Source organism: Nycticebus coucang, chromosome X (assembly GCF_027406575.1).
Source record: "Nycticebus coucang isolate mNycCou1 chromosome X, mNycCou1.pri, whole genome shotgun sequence".
NCBI lineage: Eukaryota > Metazoa > Chordata > Mammalia > Primates > Lorisidae > Nycticebus > Nycticebus coucang.
This window is the reverse complement of record NC_069804.1, coordinates 158,210,346-158,220,242: the sequence shown is the minus strand read 5'-3', so window position 1 is coordinate 158,220,242 and position 9,897 is coordinate 158,210,346. Positions and strand designations below refer to the sequence as shown.

General features: G+C 39.4%; 1 protein-coding gene across 4 annotated transcripts in view; it reads left to right on the top strand.

The window, feature by feature from the left end:
* Nucleotides 1-260: 260 nt before the first annotated feature.
* ENOX2 (ecto-NOX disulfide-thiol exchanger 2) overlaps nt 261-9,897 on the top strand; it is a 333,450-nt gene continuing 323,813 nt past the window's right edge. For 2 of the 4 annotated variants that reach the window (XM_053580567.1, XM_053580565.1), the window contains exons 1-2: nt 261-423; nt 1,710-1,758. The gene's annotated coding sequence lies outside the window, so the exon portion shown is untranslated. Of the gene's footprint in view, nt 424-1,709; nt 1,770-9,897 lie in introns of all 4 variants that reach the window. The other 2 variants (XM_053580566.1, XM_053580564.1) reach the window with 1 other exon arrangement.

The window sequence follows — 9,897 nt, the reverse complement described above, 5'->3', positions numbered from 1 at the left end:
TCTAGGGACAATCAGAAGGGGAGGAAGAATTATGAGCGTATGTATAGAAAGCGTTTCGACTCCATCTCCCACAATCCTCTGTTTTCGATGAAGTCGCTCTGCCAATGCTGATATTGGCTCCCCCCAGGAAGAACAACCTCCAGCGATCTCAAACTACATTTCCCGTGAAAGCAAAGGCTTGGGCCTCCAGCAGCCCTAGTGACCAGTAACCAATAAGAGAGGCTGCCGCGGCCACCGCGTGAGCGAGAGTCCTGCTGCGAGCCAGAGTGTCCGGTCTAGGCCCCGCGAGAGGCGGGGAGTTCAGAAGACAGTTGCACTGTGTTGTGGGGCCCTGCGAAGGCACTATACGCCCAGAACCTGCCGCGTCGCCCGATTTTCCGCAGCTGTATAAGGAGTAGTGCTGCGGTAGCCAGGGAGCTGGAGGTCAGAGAGGCAGAAAGCCCGAGTGGCCATGGCTGGGGTCTGTGGGACTGAGGGCCTAGGGAGGAGGGTGCTTCCGGGGTTGCTGTCCTCAGCGCCTAACTCCGCCCAGCTCCGCCTCTGCCAGGGATGGGGTATCGGGACTGGGAGTCAGGGGTGGGCTTCTGAGCTCCTGGCACCAGTTTCCCGGACCCTTGGGAGCGCTCTCTCCTTACACTTTTTCTCTTCAGTCCGCTTTCTCTGTTTTTTTTTTTTTTTTTTTTCTCCACAATGCTGCCTCCCACCTCTCCCTCCCACCCCCCTCTTTGAGCCTATTCAGAATTCTGAAGTTAGGGTTCAGGTCCAAGGTTTTGCCTAGGTGGTGTCTGGACTCTTCTTACTGCTTGCGGGAGTTGGGTGATCTCTTTCCTTTTTCCCTCTCAACTTGCATTTCAGATTTTGGCACACACCCCTTCCTATGCACACACATCTCATGTCCTTTCGGGTCATGGGCATATGCTGTGCCCGGGGAATAACTGTCAGAATTTTCTCTTTCTGCCTCCTTGATGGTGGAATACAGATCGCCATCTCTTTACTGGCCCCTCAGCTCCCGCCCTTTCTACAACCAGGTTGCTTGGAAAGGGTTCCCCCTCAATTTCTAGATGGGGTGGGAAGAAGAGGGAAGGAATCTTGCTTTTGTGAATGTGTGTTTACGGCTCAGTGCAGGATTCTGGCAAGAGTAAAAGGCAAGTTACACCTATTATAAAACATGAGCACGCTAGGGTTTTCCAGCAAAGACTGATAGCACTAATGTTGACAAACATTTAGAGTGCACACCAACTACAGAATAAAATAGACCGTGTGAAACAGACTGTATTATTGTATTTTTACAAACGCATGAAAAAAGTGCTGAGGGGGTTAGTGGCATACTTACAGGGTTGGAGATGGATCTGTGGAAGGTTAAGTGTGAGAAGTCTTGAACCCCTCATCTGTCCTTCAGGCCAATTCTAGTGGGCTTTGTGAAGGAGGTGAATTTTAACTCTAACAGAGTAAAGAGAGAAAATGCATCCTGGTACTGATGGTGGGGTTTGAGAAAGGTAGAAAGAGGATGGAGTACTGTGTAAGGGGAGCTTGCCTGATTGGAGTAAAAGTTGTCAGAGATATAACAACTTGGGAAATAACAATTGAAAAGCTTGGGGTCATAATAACATGACACTTTGAAGCATCCACATAGTTTGTATATTATTCTGTATCAAATAAAAACAATGGCAAAAAATTAAGATCGGATGATTTTTCTTTTCATCCTCTAGGGGAACCTGATTTGAGATCAATTCTTGGAGAACACAAGGAAGTATGGTGGTATGTTCCAGGTGTGAGTTTAATTTAAGTCTAAGAAGAAGCCTGTCTTACAGTCGGTTTGTTTCTGGCTATTCTTAGCTACAATGTGTAGCTGTCAATTTTAAAGCCTAGTAACATAAATTAATTTCCTTAAGAAATGCATTTACTGTCCTTCTGCATCATATTATCTGAATTATAGTCATCTCATGGAGTGACAATAATGACTGCTATTTATCAGCCCCAGAAATGTCCCAGTCATCATCATGAATACTTTGTTGTATTACTGTAAGAGTATTATGAAGTGGGTACTGTTATCTCCATTTTATTTCTGGAAGAATAAAAACTAAAAAACAGAGAAATTAAACAACCTACCTAAATTCATATTGATTGTAAGGAGCTGAGTTGGTGTTCATGGACACAGATTGCTGACTTCAAAGCTCACAAGTCTGTCCACCATAGTTTGCTGGTCTCAATGTCTATTTTTTGTTCTTTGACTTTCCATTTGTGGTAAGGAGAGATTATTATGAGGTATAGTTGATCATCCTGGCAAAACTCCAAATGATTCACTTCGAATTTCTATGTCCAAATGTGTCTTCTGTAAAGTAGCTGCCAAACTCAAATTAGCTTACCTGTCATTGCAACCATCGCTCATTGTATCTGCCAAAACTATCATCAGTATGGATATTTCTGAAACAGATGATTCTCTATAAAACATGTCATACCTGTAAGCTGTTTAGACCTGGACAATACTTTGGATTTTATTTTATTTTAGCTTTATTTTAAGTCACTTGAGACAATAGATCTCTTTTATGACCTAAACCCACATGAAATTTTGGAGAGGGAATGAAGTATGAAGCTCTCCCTGGGTCTAGCTGGGGAGCTAGATGCTGGCAATTCTGAGATACTTGAGTGTGTAGTATAACAGAGACAGGTACAAAGTTCTATGGACGGATAGAGGAGAGAGTGACTACCTGTAAGGGAGAGTTAAGGAGACACTTCAATGAGGAAGTTACATGACAGATAGAACTTGAAGGATAATGACTTTTCCAGGTAGGAATAGTCAAGGGAAGGCATTCCAGACGGAGGGGTCAGTCTCTTAAAGACATGCAGCTGTACAAGAACAGGGGATGTTTATTCAATGTGGAGGAATTCAGCATGGCTGGGGTGCACATTATTTGGGAAAAGGAAGGTATAATGGTAGGAGAAGAATCTGGAAAGACAGGTTGAGGCTGATCTGTGAAGAACCTTGACTACAATTCTTAGAAGTTGAGATGTGTTTCTATAAGCCAGTGGTTCTCAAAATGTAGGGCATCTGCCATTGGTGGTTATTTGTGTTCCCACAGATAGTTTCACTAGTTATTCATATGTGTCTTATAAAAGATAAAACTGAATTAGGTTATCAAATCTAAAGTTACTTAGGATTTTACTTAGTAGACATAGAAAACAAACAGGTTTTAAGTAGATTTAAAGATGATTGTTAAGTAAGTAATAGTATACACGGTCAGGTGTGGTAACTCATGCCTGTAATCCTAGCACTCTGAGAGGCCAAGGCGGTTGGATTGCTTGAGTTCATGAGTTCGAGACAAGCCTGAGCAAAAAAGTGATAACCCATCTCACTAAAAATAGAAAAACTGAGGCAAGAGGATCGCTTGAGCCCAAGAATTAGAGGTTGCTGTGAGCTATGACACTACAGCACTCTACCCAGGAGAACAGCTTGAGACTCTGTCTCAAAAAAAAAAAAATAGTGAATGTGGTAAAAACCACTAAGTAATACTTAAATGACTGAAATTTGAGAAATACTGCTTGTAGGCAATGAAAAACCCAAAACATGTTTTAGAAGAGTAGTATCATCAGATTTTTGTTTTTGGACAATGACAGTGGGAAAGATGGAGCAGAAGTAGATATAACCAGTTAGGAGGCTAGTTCTCTGTTCTTCAGGGAGATGATAAAGACCTGAGAGTGGTGACATGAGAGGAGGAAACAAATTTGACACACATTTAGGAGGCAGAAATAGCAGGACTTGGTTGTTGTGAATATTACTATATCAGTGTCACCAGAATTGTTTTGAAAGTCTATACACTACTTACCTATTATTATTTATATTCTATCATGTGCATAATATTGGTAAAACATGCTATGTTTATATGTACATTAAGGTAACAATGGAGGCTGTTGTTATTGTTTAAGAGCAGGTTTGTATTACACAAAAGCCTCCTTCCTGCCTTACCGAGTGTCCTTAATAGCAGTGGCACAAATATTCAAGGTGTTAGTAAGGAATGTGAGCATGATCTTTGACCCTTAGACATTTGAGGAACTCCTTGGTCTTCAAGACTCAGCTCAAATATCAATAGCACTGTGAAGCCTTTCAACAATTCTCTCCCAACCCCACACTCACATACATAAATGCACAAAGCAATGTTAGGTCTCTGGTTTCCATAGAAGCCTGGACTTACCTCTCTCCTAGCCTGTAGCACACTGTAGTATGTTGGTCTATGGATGTTTCTGTCTCTCCAGCTAGACTGTGAGCTCCTTGTGGACAGGGACCAGATTTCATTCATCTCTATACTCAGCATCTAGAACACTTGGCACCTAGTAGATACCCAATAACTGGTGATTGGATGAACAGAATGGGTTGACAGATTTGCATAAATGTCACTCTGGACCCTGGTAGCACGGAGTGCCAAATGCTATGAAAAGATTAGCTGTTTTCTACATTTGCTACTTTTACTGAATGAAGCAGTAAATTAAAGTGCCCCTAATTTCACCAGAGATTATTTTTCCATTTTTCCTACTCTCCTCTGGTTATTTTACCTTATCCTTTCTCATCATTTACCCAGACACTTGTTTAGGCCTGTCCACTGCTTTACTCCTCTTGGCAAAGTTTATATTGTTCCTGCCTTGATACTTTGCCAGGCAACAACCTTTCTCTCTACCTACCAAATCTAGTTGACACCAACCTTGACATCACTCTCAAATGCATTTCCTCCTGCTCAGAGATACTTCACAAAGGACTGTAATTTGATATAACCCTTCTGGAGAGCAATTTGTCAATATGTATCAAAATCTTAAAAGTAAGCATAGCTTTCAACTTACTACTTTAAGTCCTAGAGCTCTATGCTGAATAAACAATCATGATGTTTCCAAAAATTTAACTCCTGGGATGTCTGTCTCAGAGTTGTTTATAATGATACCAAAAAAAGGAGAAAAAATACCTTAAATGTCCAGTACTAAGGGGTTTGAATGAAATTAATTGTGGTATGTCTATAAAATAGATTATTAAGTAGAGATGTAAGTAGATGTTACCAAAGAATATTTTATGATGTGGGAAATCATTTATGACATTAAGAGAAAATGTATTTAATTTTCTCTTACACTACAGAGTGGCAGATTCTAATTTAAATATGTGCAAATACATACACATCTGTGCAGGTATTTATAGGAATAATCTTATAATGTTAAACATAGAAATATTGATAGGGATTTACTGTAAATGGTAAAATTACACTTCTATTTTTAGCCCTTTGCATATTTTTATTTTCTAATCTTCTACAATGACACATCTGTCAATTTTTAAAAACCTATTTTAAAATATCTTCCCCATGTCCACCCCATTATCAATACCTTAGTTGGGGCACATTCCCACTCCTCAACATACTGCATTACTTATAGCCTGGATTACTGTTGCCTTCGCCTTTCCTCCCTTCCAATCCACTATTCACCAATGCTGATAGAATGATTTTTATAAATTGCAAATCCGAAGCTATCAGGTCTCTATGTGAAATAGTTCAAAGGCTGTCTATTGTCCTCAGAGCGATATCCAGATTTCTTAGACTGGCTGATTAAATATTTGGAAATCAGCTCTCTGCTTTCCTTTCCAGCATCAGTTTTTCCTCCTACGATTTGTTTTTTCTTGAGGTCTTATGCCAGTGCTAGGCACATGATAGGTGTCTAGTTAATGTTAGCCAAATGTTGATGTGGATTGTATGGGCTAACTATTGTGTACCAAGCAAGTTACTAGTATTTTATTTAATCCTTAGACCAAAAATATTAAATACATACAATAATTATTCCCATTTGACAGATGAGGAAAGCTAATTTAAATAAATAAAAATGAGAAGAAAAGTTTTTGTAATAAAGAACATGTGTTTAAAGAAAAAATTAATACTCCCTACCATAACACAACTCTCTTTATTTTTCTGCAATCTCTGCTGGTCTTTGTCAGTAAGAATGCGGACATTTTTATATTTCCTTGGGCAAGTTATATGTGACCACAGCTTAACAAGAACACCCCAGACTGACATGATATTGCCATGTTATGGTTCACACTGTGCTAATGTACAGAAATCTTTCATTTGTGTACATAACACTTCATGTAGTAGAGACAGAATAGTTTCAATCTCTGTTTTTCTATTTGAAATTCTGTCTTTTGGGATGGGAATGTCAGTAGAGAGCTACAGGAAAACTGTGACAGAATTGAATATACAAGAAACAATGTGTCTCATGGGAGCCAATGCCATTGGTTAATTTATTTTTTTAAATGTCATGTAGATGTATTTTCCAGCAATCTGTCCCTAGGGAAGACCTTGGTTGAATTCAACAGTTAATCCTATTTACAGAATGCAGCCCATGTGTGCACTATATTCTTGTATTGTTAAGTGATTTTAGACATACGTAGTGGATTACCATAACAACGTACATTCAAGTATATGTGGGATATCTGATTTTCTGTACAATAATGTATCAGTAGTCATACTGTTATTCAGGATCCTGAGTGTGGTCTTCCTTTCATTTTCCTTACAAAAAATACCCATTGTGCAAAAATGGATGAACTTTAAAGAACAGAAATCCTAAACATGAGTTGTCTGAATAAAATGACATTACTTTATAAGGAATTGCCATTTTTAAATACTCCAGGGGAAAGAATCTATAGTTTTTCCACTTCTTAATCAAATAAGTTGGACGTAGAAATTACAAATAGGGTTTCCATTCATTCTATGAATTACTGTAGGCTTACTATGTGAAAGTACTCTATTAGACCCTCTACTAGATATTCACAAATACTCCTTTAATGCCTTCCAGATACAGAGAGAGAGAGAGAGCACACACACGCACGGGAGGGAACACATATAAGAGAGAGAACATTCAGTAGCAAATGAAAGAAAGAGAAGATTTTAACAAGCAGGGCCATTATATAAATGAAAATTGATCCAGCTGAAAATTAGGATGTGTGCCATCCTAATTTTCTTTCTTTCCCTCTGTGGAATATCTAAACAAAAATGAGTTACCAGATAGCTAATAAGCAAATGATCTACTTCTCTGTTTACAAACAGTTTGAGAGAAAGAACAGTGACTTTCTGTGCATACAGCCCTGCACGAGCCTGCTGGTGATGTTGGGAGAGTTATGATTGTGTCAGCATTTCCCAGGGTTTTTGTCTCTGCTGCAGATATTTGGCAGACAGCTTACACAAATTTTATGTCTCTTAAATCTTCCTCAAGCTAGGTTTGGCTCTTAGATTTATATGTACAAAAAAATTAAAGTGTTTCCCAATTTGACATTTTTGAAGTTCAAAACAGACTCAGTTTCTTTTTAAGAAAATCACTGTGTACCTCAGTTTAGTCTAAGAAAGAGCTAACTGCTTTTTACTATTTGTTTAAAACAGCCCAATATTTACTTTTCAGAAGTGGCTACTGATCATATGTCTAAAGATGTCAATTCCAGTCATCAGTGTTGCTTTCTTGTTTCTTGCCTCCAAAATGTAAAGTTTTGCTGAAGTGTTTAATTTTCCTTTTATTTTAATCATCACTGATACAAAGAATAAAACATTGGAGAATGGGAGGCATGGTGAAATAAAAATATTTATTAGCTCTTCTTTGCTTCCCTTTTTGGTGATCTGTTTTTTGGTAGTCTCTTACCCCCTGAAATATGGCATAATAATGATAGGTCAGAGGAATTTGAGAACTTTTAGTGACCACTCATTAATAAGACTGGTCCAAATCCATCTGTAGGCAGAGCACAAATTGTATGGAGACTGTTACAAAACAATATTTCTTCAGTGGTGAGCTGTGAAAGATAAGGATGGGGAAATCCTCAATAAGGGCCCTTCTTAGCTGCTCCAGCTGCTCTTCTTTTTTAGCCAGCAACTAACAGCGAGAGTTTCCTGGGATATAAACTGTTTCACAATAAGCCCCAGAGGGTGTCCTTCTATCCTTTCTTCTTCAGTTAAGTCCTCAAACACACTTCAGTAGGATTACTTTGGTCACGTACATTCTAATTTTCACCTTTCAAAAGATGCTGAGTTTGAATTCAAGGAGCCCTAAATGCTCAAACGAATTTATTCAATAGACATTTGAGCACATATACAGGACCAGACCCTATGTTAAGAGTTGGGAATTTAGTAATGAATTAGATGTAATCCCTGCCTGCCCTCGAAGAGCTTACAGTCTGTCTAGTGGGGGAAATAGACACTCAAACCAATGATCATATTCCAATGTGGAAAAGATGCTCAAAGACAGAGGTAAGTACAGGTGTCCGGGGAACACGGTAGAAGGAATTATATTACTTCTGAGTATGGGCAACTTAAAGAATAGAACATAATCTGACTGTGCTGAATCATAAAGTGAGCAGGCATTGCCTAGAATTTCGTGGACAAAGGGATGGTGGGCGAGGATTCCAGGCAGAGGGATCACCAACACATACCAGGCAGTCACGTGTGTAAAACTAGATAGCTGGGAAAAAGTCAAGATACTATGTGTGAACTACTGGTGTGTGGGAAAGAGGGACAGTGTAAGAGTCCGGAAAGGCATACTGTGGCCAGTTGGTGAAGGAAATCTGCTTGCTAAAAAGCATGGCCATTGTTCTATGTGCAGGGATGAATGGCACAATGTTTTAAGTGGGGAAGTAACATGATTGGATTGGAGCATGGGCTTTATGGGAGGGTTGTGGGACTGAAAACAGAGAAAGTCTAATTTCTACTTTGGCAGTCTTTGAGAGCTTTCGCCCTCATCACTTGCCACTATTCAGCTGTGCCATCTTTGTTAGGTTTTCTTTTGGTATAGCGTTCACTTTGAATAATTGTTTCCATCTACACACAGAACATACCTTCCTATACTTCTTCACATGTTACTTAGCTGAATATTCATTCTTTCCAACTCAAATCAGTGATCCCAGCAGTAACTGAGGTCTGATTATCATGAGGGAAATCAGAGTTTTGAAGTGCAGCAGCTTCATTTCAAAAACATTACATGAGGCTTATTTATTGCTTGCTGAATCAGCAGGGCTGAGGCAACTGCTGGCCAGCTCCACTTGGGGGCTGGGGGAGGGAAAAGGATAGAGGCTGAAGAGATGTCAGTGAGTGGCTGTTAGAAAAATGGGCAGCATCCAGAAAGCTAGAAATCACTAAGGGCCATGTCCAGATATGGGCAGCAAATATAGGGCCAGAAGTTATGAATGTAAAACAAATGCATATTGAAGGCACTTGTGTCCCCTCCCCCCATTGTATTGTCTAGCTAGTCAGTTTTAGATCATGTTCTTTCCCTGACTCAGATACTGTAAATGGCTTCCCATTATCCATAGGGTGAAGTCCAAACTCTTCAGCCTGGTGTCAATACTCTGCAATCTGGCTACAACCTACTTTTTCAATCCTCATAGTTTTGTCTTACAGAACTCTGGTCCAGCCACTTACCCTTTCAAACGCTGCTCTGGCATTCCTCTAAGGGTGGAGACTATGTTTTTACCTCTTCAAATCCCCTACAGTGCCTAGCATAGTGTCTTGCGTATGTTAGGCACCCAAGGTGTATCTGTGGGTTGACTATTGACCCACCCTTCTGCCATTCTTTCTAATATCTCTTCTACCAGTGACCTAATACCCTCTCTACTAAAAATGGCAACTGAAACACTAGGTAAAAGAGGTCATTGTTCAACAAACTGTCTCTTAAATTTTTAGTTTGAAATATTTCATAAGAAAAAAAATTCAAGAACCATGCAAGAACTCTTTTATATCATTCATTTAGTGTTTAGCATTTTGCCCTGTTTGTTTTATGCTTCTCTATATAAATATGGTTGTTTTGTTCTGAAACATTTGTTGAATAAGCTGTACCCTTTACCCTCTGTACTTCTCTCAAACTTTTATTATGAAAGTATTCAAATATACATAAAAGTTG